This window comes from Varanus komodoensis, unplaced genomic scaffold (assembly GCF_004798865.1).
Source record: "Varanus komodoensis strain SLA01 unplaced genomic scaffold, ASM479886v1 scaffold6_2, whole genome shotgun sequence".
Classification (NCBI taxonomy): domain Eukaryota; kingdom Metazoa; phylum Chordata; class Lepidosauria; order Squamata; family Varanidae; genus Varanus; species Varanus komodoensis.
Window position 1 is genome coordinate 8,873,893 of NW_025336346.1, and position 9,011 is coordinate 8,882,903.

Here is a 9,011-nt window from a genome sequence, read left to right on the forward strand (position 1 = left end):
ATGCACCAGCTGCATCCCTTACTGGAGAAGTAAGTCTTGGCCGTGGTCGTCAGCTGGTTCACAACACAACAGCCAGGCTACTGTCTTAATTCAACAATGGAGGCTTCATTAGTGGTCACTTCACAGGCTGGAGTATTCTGCTTGCCAAAGAGGTGCATATGCTTAGCAAGAAGTTAAAATATGCTTCTTTGAGAAAACTTGGCCTGGACTAACACTATTTTGACTGCAATGTTTTTGGCTCTCTTGCTGGCTGCTTTATTCTCTTCTATGATCAGAGGCTTTTAAGATAACCAATTTAATATTTTGTCACTGAGACCTCCCTTGAAACTTGATGGAAATGTAGAATAAAAATACTTCAATAAAATGAGCCCAAAATTTTACTATATAAGACCCTCAGATACCATGTGTGTGCATATATTTCTTGCTTGCTAATGTTCATTAGAACCTGATCTTGATGGAGAGATGGTGCTACATGGTGGGTGCCAAAATGGAGAAGGCCCTTCCCACCATGTCCAAGTGGCTATTGATGTAGTAAGCAAGGCTTCCTGTTCAGAAAATAAAGACCAAGGCAACCTTTACATGAAGGCCATCTCTCGGGTAACCTTGTCCTGAGCATCCAATGGCTTTGTACCTCAGTAATATCACCTTGAGCATGGCTCAGGAGCTAACTGGCAGTCACATGTGGACATTCAGCATGAGACTCGTGTGCCTAGGACAAAACCCCACTGAACATCCAACTAGCGCCTTCTGCACTAGTTGCAGCTTCTGAAGTAATTTTAAGGGAAGTGCAACATGAAGCCCATTACAACAGCTCATCTTTAGCTCAGTGTGGATTATTGGGACTACATAAATCCATCTCACTAGGCTTCAATTTCAGTCACAGTCACTGTATAAAAACCATACTGAGTACCACAGCTGACTTCCTATTATTGCTTTTTATAAAGTATATAATAGCAGCGTATTAAGTGCAATGGAACTTTCTTAATGAGATGTGCAACCCAACTTTTTAGAAGGGAACCATTACACTTTGCATTTTTAATACTTGCATTAGCTCCACAAATGCTATTAAGGTGTGTAGAACTCTTGTACATTTATTTATTTATCTGCTGAGCATGGCTTCAAAGTAATGCTGGACTGGAATGGCAGGGTTTCCTGGCTCAAAGTACATATGATGCTGCTAGTGGCCAAAAATAGGTTCTACCCAGCAGAATGGAATACCTTAAATGGACCAAACCCCACCAGCACTCCATTTACATACCATGCAAAATACACCCAAAATTGGCTTCTTAGATTTTTACCCTAGATAAGCAGCTGATGTGCTCTACAAATGAAAAATAAAACATCTGTTTTCCGTTATCATCTGTACCTACACCCTTTTTTGCAGAAGGCTTGACTGAGAAGCACAATGCTGTTTTTCAAATGTTATAAGCAGCATTGCTCTGAAAGTAAACTAAGTGTCTTCTCAGTTACGCTTGTCAGAACAGACTTTGTTGAAGAAATGTTATAATGCAGCACTGAAGCTCTTGCTACCCAGACTCAGTGTGCCTCTTCAGTTTGATGGATGATCGCTCTTACACTATAAATAGCATGTGTATTAAAAAGGGGTTCCACGCCATTTAGGGCTTCAAAGATAATCAGGCTTGAAACCGTACTGGGAGCCAATGTAGCTCCTTCAGAACTGCTGTAGTACAGGTCCCACCTAAGCAGAGCAACCAAACATCTAGCAAGTTTCCGAAGGTGGTGCTGTGGGATTCCCGTCCGACTGTGGCCACTGGCTTGTGCCAAACATCAGGATTCCAAGGGCTTTGACTATTGGGTGAAATAGAAATTAAATAACAAGAATCCCTATACTGTTTAGCTTATGCTTAAACCTCTGGGGAATTCTGGCATTTAGTGCCACCAGTATGCCGACGGCACCCAACTCCAATATTGAACTATCCAAGGAGGTGGTTCTGGTACTAAATTTGGAAGCTGATGTCTGTAATGGACTGGATGACATCAAACAATTTGTATCTTGGTCCAGACAAAGCAGAATTGCTTCTAGTTCATTGAAAGGAAGGGCAGGGAATAGGATTCAGCTTGGAGTTGGGGGCGTTGGGGTGACGTTCCCCCTGAAGACTCCAGCTTACAGTTTGGGTGTATACTTGGACTTGGCCCTGCAAATGGATACCCAGACCTTAGAGGTGGACAGAAGAATCTTAGAGGAAGTTCAGATCTTTACCTCTGCTGCTTGCTTTCTACAAATAATGAATGCAAATACACTGGTTATGTTTGGGTGGCAAAATCTCTCCTTAATGGAAGGGAAAGGTCACAGAAATTGTTGATGGCTATCAAACTACTGTTTCAAATTAGTAGCTAGTTTGCTTAAGTTAATTCATCGTCTCTGGCCTATACATCTGAGAATTGGTGAGATGTATAATGCAGCAGAAGGCGTTGAACAGTTGAGATGGATGTGAAAGAAGTCAAAGGATATTGCATTCCCATAGTGCCAGAAACCCATCCAAAATGGAAAATGTAGTTATGTCATTATATGGACAGCTAATGCTGAGGAATACAATCCCCCAATTAAATTTCATTTTATTTAAAATAATTATCTTTTAACCTTTGACTTTTTTGCTTCAAAGGGCTCCTGAGGTGATACAGAACTTTAAAACAGAATAATCAAATTAAGAACATAGCAAGCCATTTAACAAAACTTAGTATTTTTTAAGGTCTGCCTAAGCTAAGTCAGGGAACTGCAGGTGGCACAGTGGTTTAAACCACTGTGCTGCTGGGCTGGTTGATTGAAAGGTCGCCGGTTCGAATCTGCACAATGGGGTCAGTTCCCGTTGCTCCGTCCCAGCTCCTGCCAACCTTGCAGTTCAAAAACATGCAAATGCAAGTAGATAAAAAGGTACCACTTTGGTGGGCAGGTAACAGCGTTCCGTGCACCTCGGTGTTTAGTCATGCTGGCTACATGGCCATGGAGACTGTCTGCGGACAAACACTGGCTCCCTCGGCTAGGAAACGGAGATGAGCACCGCCCCCTAGAGTCAGGTATGACTGGACTTAATGTCAAGGGGAAACCTTTACCTTTAAGCTAAGTCAAGAGGGGACAAATCTGACTTTCTGCAACACTTTTGCTCCTCAGTGTTCTCTCATTCTGGATGCTTGGGCCAGCTCATCTCTGGCCAGTCCTTCTGCCTTCACTTGCCTGTTCCTATGTGCTGATAATGGTGTATAATTATGATGTACTAATCCTAGAAAAATTTAATTGGGATCTATAATCTTGGGTTCCTTCAGAATAATGACCAACTAAGAGGAGTACATTAGCTGGCCTCTTTGAAAACCCCAAAGAAGTTAAATATAAAGAAGTAGGGAAATTATGTCAGACTTCCTGGAATATCAGGAATATAGCAAGTTGATCTTAAAAGGATTATTTCACAAATGCTAAGCAATCTCTTAAGATTTCCCATACTCAAAACTGAAAAAGTGCAAAAAAAGGAGTGTAGCTGGACATGAAGAAAACAAAAATCATGACTACTGAAAAATTATGAATACACAACCTTAATGTCAACAAGGATTTGGCATACCTTGGATCAGTCCATTCAAAGGGTGACTGCAGCCATATGTGAAAGGATAAGTATGAAGGAACTAGCAAAGACCCTGAACTGTCTGGATGTTTCATGGGAAACCAAGGCCAAGCTCCTCCATATTATTGTATTCACATGTGGGTGTGAAAGCTGGCCAGTGGAGAAAATGGGCAGGAAGAAAATGGATGCATTCAAAATATGGTGCTGAAGGAGAATTTTGCAAACTCTGGACTGATGGAAAGATGAACAAGTAGGTCCTGGAGCAAATCAAGCCTGTGTTTCCCTGGAAGCACAAATGATGCAAATGAAGCTGTCGTACTTCAAGCACATCATGAGAAGGCAAGACTCATTGGAGAGGATAATAATGCCAGGGGAAGTCAAAGGCAGGAGAAGAAAATAACCAAATGTGAGATGGGTCAATTCCATAAAGAAAGCCACCGTCTTGAGTTTACAAGAGCTGAGCAGGGCTGTCAGGGGCATTTTGCAGGGCACTCACTCATAGGGTTGCCATAAGCTGGAGATGACTTGACAGCATTTAACAGCAGCAACAACTGAAGTGAACTGTACCTGCTTACAGAGGCTCCTTGCCCAAAGGCAAAAAAGACTCCAGTTCATCCTTGCTGAATACAAGGAAATTCCTCAAAGCTTGAGAACTGCTGGTGGGGGAGGAAAAGGCAACAGCTCTCCTTTTGCAGACACCCAGTGGATTGGGATTTTATTTGTCCTAAATACGTCATTCTTGCTTAAAGGTGTCACTTTATTGCTGAATGTCATTCCCACATCCTGGAAGCTGTCCTCCGGTCATTGTGAGTGGGCTATACAAGCCCTCATGGTGGCTAAAAGGCTTATACTATGGGGAGGGAAAGAGCAATCATTTCCCCCAAACTGCGAGCAAATGCACTACCAAGGACAACTTCATCTCAACATTCATTCCAACATTTGGTCACCCTAACTTAATCTATACTGATGATGTGAAAAAGGAACTTTGAATGTTTGTATGCATGTGTGCACATATATGTATACATCTATATCGTTAGTCATATTCTCAAGATCAGTTCAATACATCTCTGAGCATTACCATGTGACTCTATTCCCCCTTTCTTTCTCTGCTTATGTGTTTGTGTTTTTGCTCCTGTTTGTATTCTCAGCAGTTTTGCAGTGATGTTTGGTTTTTTGAAAGATTGTAAAAATCAAATAAAGATGATAAAACATTAAAAATTGAACTATATTTTGTTTCCAGATATTTGAGAGATCTTACATCGGTATCTCTATTATACTTGTTCTTCCTCCCATGCTGTCCCAAAGGAGTCTATGGGTTCAAGGCTCTGCATTGCCCTGCCTTCTGAGAAGGCTACAGGGACGAAGTCTTTGCTAGTGGTCTCCTAGCCCCATTCAGGTTTTAATGTAGGAGGAGGAAAGTGAGTGCAACCTCCCCTCCTCCGCCAGTGTTCTCACGTGTCTCCACGTGCTGGGGGAACTGTGTGCAGGAGGAAGCCTTTTTTGTTGGTACTGATTTCTTGCAGAACTGAGGCTCCAAAATGTGCAGGGAGCCTTCCTGGATACAAATGGCTCCAGCCACCCTGAACACGTGGCAGGTGACAAGAATGACGCGAGGGCAGCGCTCGTGTGCTCCTCTTCGCTTTGCCGCCTCACGTGTTAATGAAAACCACAATGGGATGCCTGAATAGGGTGCCTGGCTGCGGACCTCGCGCCCCTTGCAGAACAGTCCTGCAGGCAGCGTTGCTGCATTACTGTTTTGCGGGGGCATTAAAGGCACTTGTTAATTATTATGCTCATTCCTGCTTGTTTTGGGTTGGGCGGGTCTGATGCATCAATCAACTTGGAGATCTCGGGAAAGGCTGGGCGAGTGGAGCTGACTGGCCTCTTCTGCACCAGGTCCCAAACCGATAGCAGGTGCTGCGTGACGGGCTGTATGGGCTACTGCTGCTGAGAGAGACATGGACAGGGGCACTTTACAAACCGGCTGAATGTCTGTGGGGACGGATAAGCAGAGTGTCAGGGGGGTCCTCCCGCTTTCCCCATTCTTTAGTGATTCACTTTTTTGTAGCGGTGAGAACATTTCATTTCTTCTCCCTGCTGTGCGATAGGCAAAGGTCTCTGGTCCACAAAAAGCACAAAACAAAAACGTAACAGGAAGATGTTAATATACAAAACTTCAGAACAGTTTAAGGCGGCCAGAAGCAGTCGCCACGGGGTCCCCGGAGCGGATGAGGCCCCCGCCATCGCAGGGCGCGCTCCCGCCCGCGGGCTATGCAGGCTGCTCGCAGCCTTGGGGGTGCTCCGCCGGGCCCGCCGCCGCCGCCTCCCTCGGCCCGCAAGAGGCCGCCGCGGGAGGCGCGGGAGCCGGAAGGTGCCTCTCGCCTCGGCCGCCCCGCTGAGCGGCCGAGCGGCTCCAGTTTCGCGCGGCGGCGCGGCTGCGGGATCGTCTTTCGGGGAAGTCAAAGGCTCCCTCTGTGGCCAAGCCCCGTCTCCGGCGCACCATCTGAGGCTCGCCCAAGAGCGGCTCGCCGCGTTACCTGAGCTTTGCTCGCTCCTCGGTTTTCAGGGGCAAACGGCAAAAGGGAATCTTTCACGAAATCGTTCGGCTTGATCGGGGGGCGCCGGCACGAGGAGATACAAAGCGGGTCTCTCCCCTGCCGGGGGCGCCTTGGCGTTGCCGCGTATCCGGAGCAAGCCAGGCGGACAAGACCTCTATTCTTCAGCACCTCTTCCGCGGGCGCAGAGTGCCGAGCGGGGCTTCTACGCAGGGCTTTTGCTTCGTTTCTGAAAGGTTGTCAGTGAAATGCGTTAGCAATCGGGGCTTATTGCAAACCGATGCGCTCACATCTTGCTCAACCAATGAGGTCTATGCAGTAGCGATCCTTATGCAGCTAAGACGGGACCACCCATGCACACGAGAGAAGGATCCGCAGCCTTGGAGAAATCCTCAGGCAGTGCGGGGAGACCCCCAAACGCCTCGGAATATTGAGCATGTTCAGTGTTCACAGAACGCAGAGCATCAGGGGTAGAGTGTGGATGGAACTGAGCATCCTTGGAGAGGGCATGGGTGGGTGGATGGACACTCAACAGGAACATTCCCCACCGCTGGCATTTTGACGCAGTGTTTGAGGCAACTATTTGTTAAGAACAGTTAAAACCAATAAACACAATAAATCCATCATGAAACGGATGGATTCTTCTAGGCGTCTTTTGTCCATTCGACAAAGCATGGGGACAGGTGAGAAACTCCCAAGTATCGCACTAGCAGACAAGAGACTTACTGTATTTTTCGCTCTATAAGACACACCTGACCATAAGACGCACCTAGTTTTTAGAGGAGGGAATCCATGGAAAGCTTCCTGATAATCACAGGCACATTCCCCATCACTTCCCCATGGGCTTCATTAAAAGACGGGTTGCCATTTGAAAACACACACCGACCTGTGATTAGCAGCTCTCACCTGCGCCGGAGGAGGGGGGCGGAGCAGGGCACGCCGAGCGCATGCCAGCCAGGTGTGGTGCAGCTCTCACCTGCACCGGGGGGGGGGGAGGGCAGAGCAGGCCGTGCCGAGCGCGTGCCGGCCAGGTGGTGCCACGTGGTGCCATGTGGTGCAGCCGGGCCGGCAGCATGCCGGCGGTGCTCTTCCGGGCGGCGCGGCAGCAGGTCTTCCCAGGTGGTGGGGGTGAGCAGTCCATCTCTCCGTGAGGCCGGCAGGTTAAAGCCTGCGGCTCCTCCTCCACACCGCTCCCCCTGAGTGGCACAGCTCTCACCTGCGCCGGGGGGGGGGGGCGGAGGTGGTGCCACGTGGTGCAGGCGGGCCGGCAGCGTCCCGGGCGTCGGGCACACATGCATTGGCTCTATAAGATGCACAGACATTTCCCCTTTCTTTTGAGGGAGAAAAAAGTGTGTCTTGTAGAGCAAAAAATATGCTAATCTCTGTTACAGAAGCTATTTTCTTTTCTGTCACTGAGACCTTGTTGAATACATCACTGGTTTTCAGCAGTTGCATGCCGTGCTGTTCCTCCTCTCTGAGAAAAAAGAATGGAGAAGTGGTGGTTTTAGCCTGTGGTCATCATACTGAGCTTTGAATTCTTGCCAAGTCATACAAAAATAACCAAATGGACTGGATCAAAGGCTCTTGCACCTCCGGTGAGCCTAGAAAGTTTCCAGGTTGCCATGCCTGCTCCTGCTATCATCCTTGCGACCCCAGCAGATTTTTCCAAACGGCCAACACATTGTCACCATCGACAGCTTTTCAGTAGCTGAGCAACACCATCTTGTGAGCTACAAGCTGCCAGGAGGGAGCGCAAGGCAAACTTCTTGTGCCACCTCTGCTAAAACAAGGTGCACAATGACACATGAGACAGTTTTGGGAGCTCGGTGGTTTAAACACGGCACCTTGCATCGCGGGGCTCTTGCTGGAAGACTAGCATAAGGCAGTTCGGCACTAACCTCTGAATTTTGCCTGCCCTGGCTGTAAAGGTGACCTCTTCCTCAATTCCACTGGCAATGAGCATGTCTAAAGAATGCAGAGGTGTCTCATTGCTCCAGATTTCACTTTCACACATCCAGCTCCTGAGGTTGGAGGCTCAGAGGAAGACTCCATAGAGGCAAATCAAGTTTCATCTCCCCAAATGTAAATCCTGGTTTCAACAGATATTTGTATATCTGTTGAATAATTTGATACACTCAGGTTATTAAGATACTACAGCTGATAACTTTAGACAATTTTACTTGCTTTTCAATGTTCATGTTTCTTTTCCCACAAGGAAAAAAGAAAAAAAAATCTTGAGTGATATCTCAGTGGCTTTCCTGAACTGTAGAAGTTTTTCCTCTTCCCACCTCCCCTTTACTTTACCTTTTATTTTTGCAAGCACCCATCTGAAAGGAGGTTGCTTGTGCTATTGTGAGATTCCTCAGGATCGCTCTACTTCAAGTCACTTTCTTTCAAGGGTTGTTTGTTTTGTAAACCAGCCTCTTTTGCAGTGCTGTTGCCACATTCTCTTTCTGACATGAGTCTCTCTCTCTCCCTCCCTCTCTCTCTCTCCCTCCATTCAGTCAGAGAGGCAGCTGAAGAAAATGCTCAAGCACCAGGCTTGTCCTTGTTGTTGTGAGCATTTTTAGCTTTCATTCCTGGCAACAGTCCCGTGACCTTTTCTGTTCACTTTTTAACTGATGCAATAATCCAGCATCCCATCCTTCCCATCGCAATGAAACATAAACTGTATCCTGCAGAGCTGCTGAATAAGCTCTTTGCAGCTGATGAAGAGTGTGAGGCCTTCGGAGAAGGTGGAGAGTAATGCCATAAGCACTGCTGTTGTACCTCTGTGAATTGCACAGCAAGAGAAGAGAAGAGAAGAGGCAGAGCTCCTGAGCGGATGGCAGGGTGCGGGGGGAAAGGAGGGAAGGCATGGACTTTGTGGGAGGGAAAAGAAGGA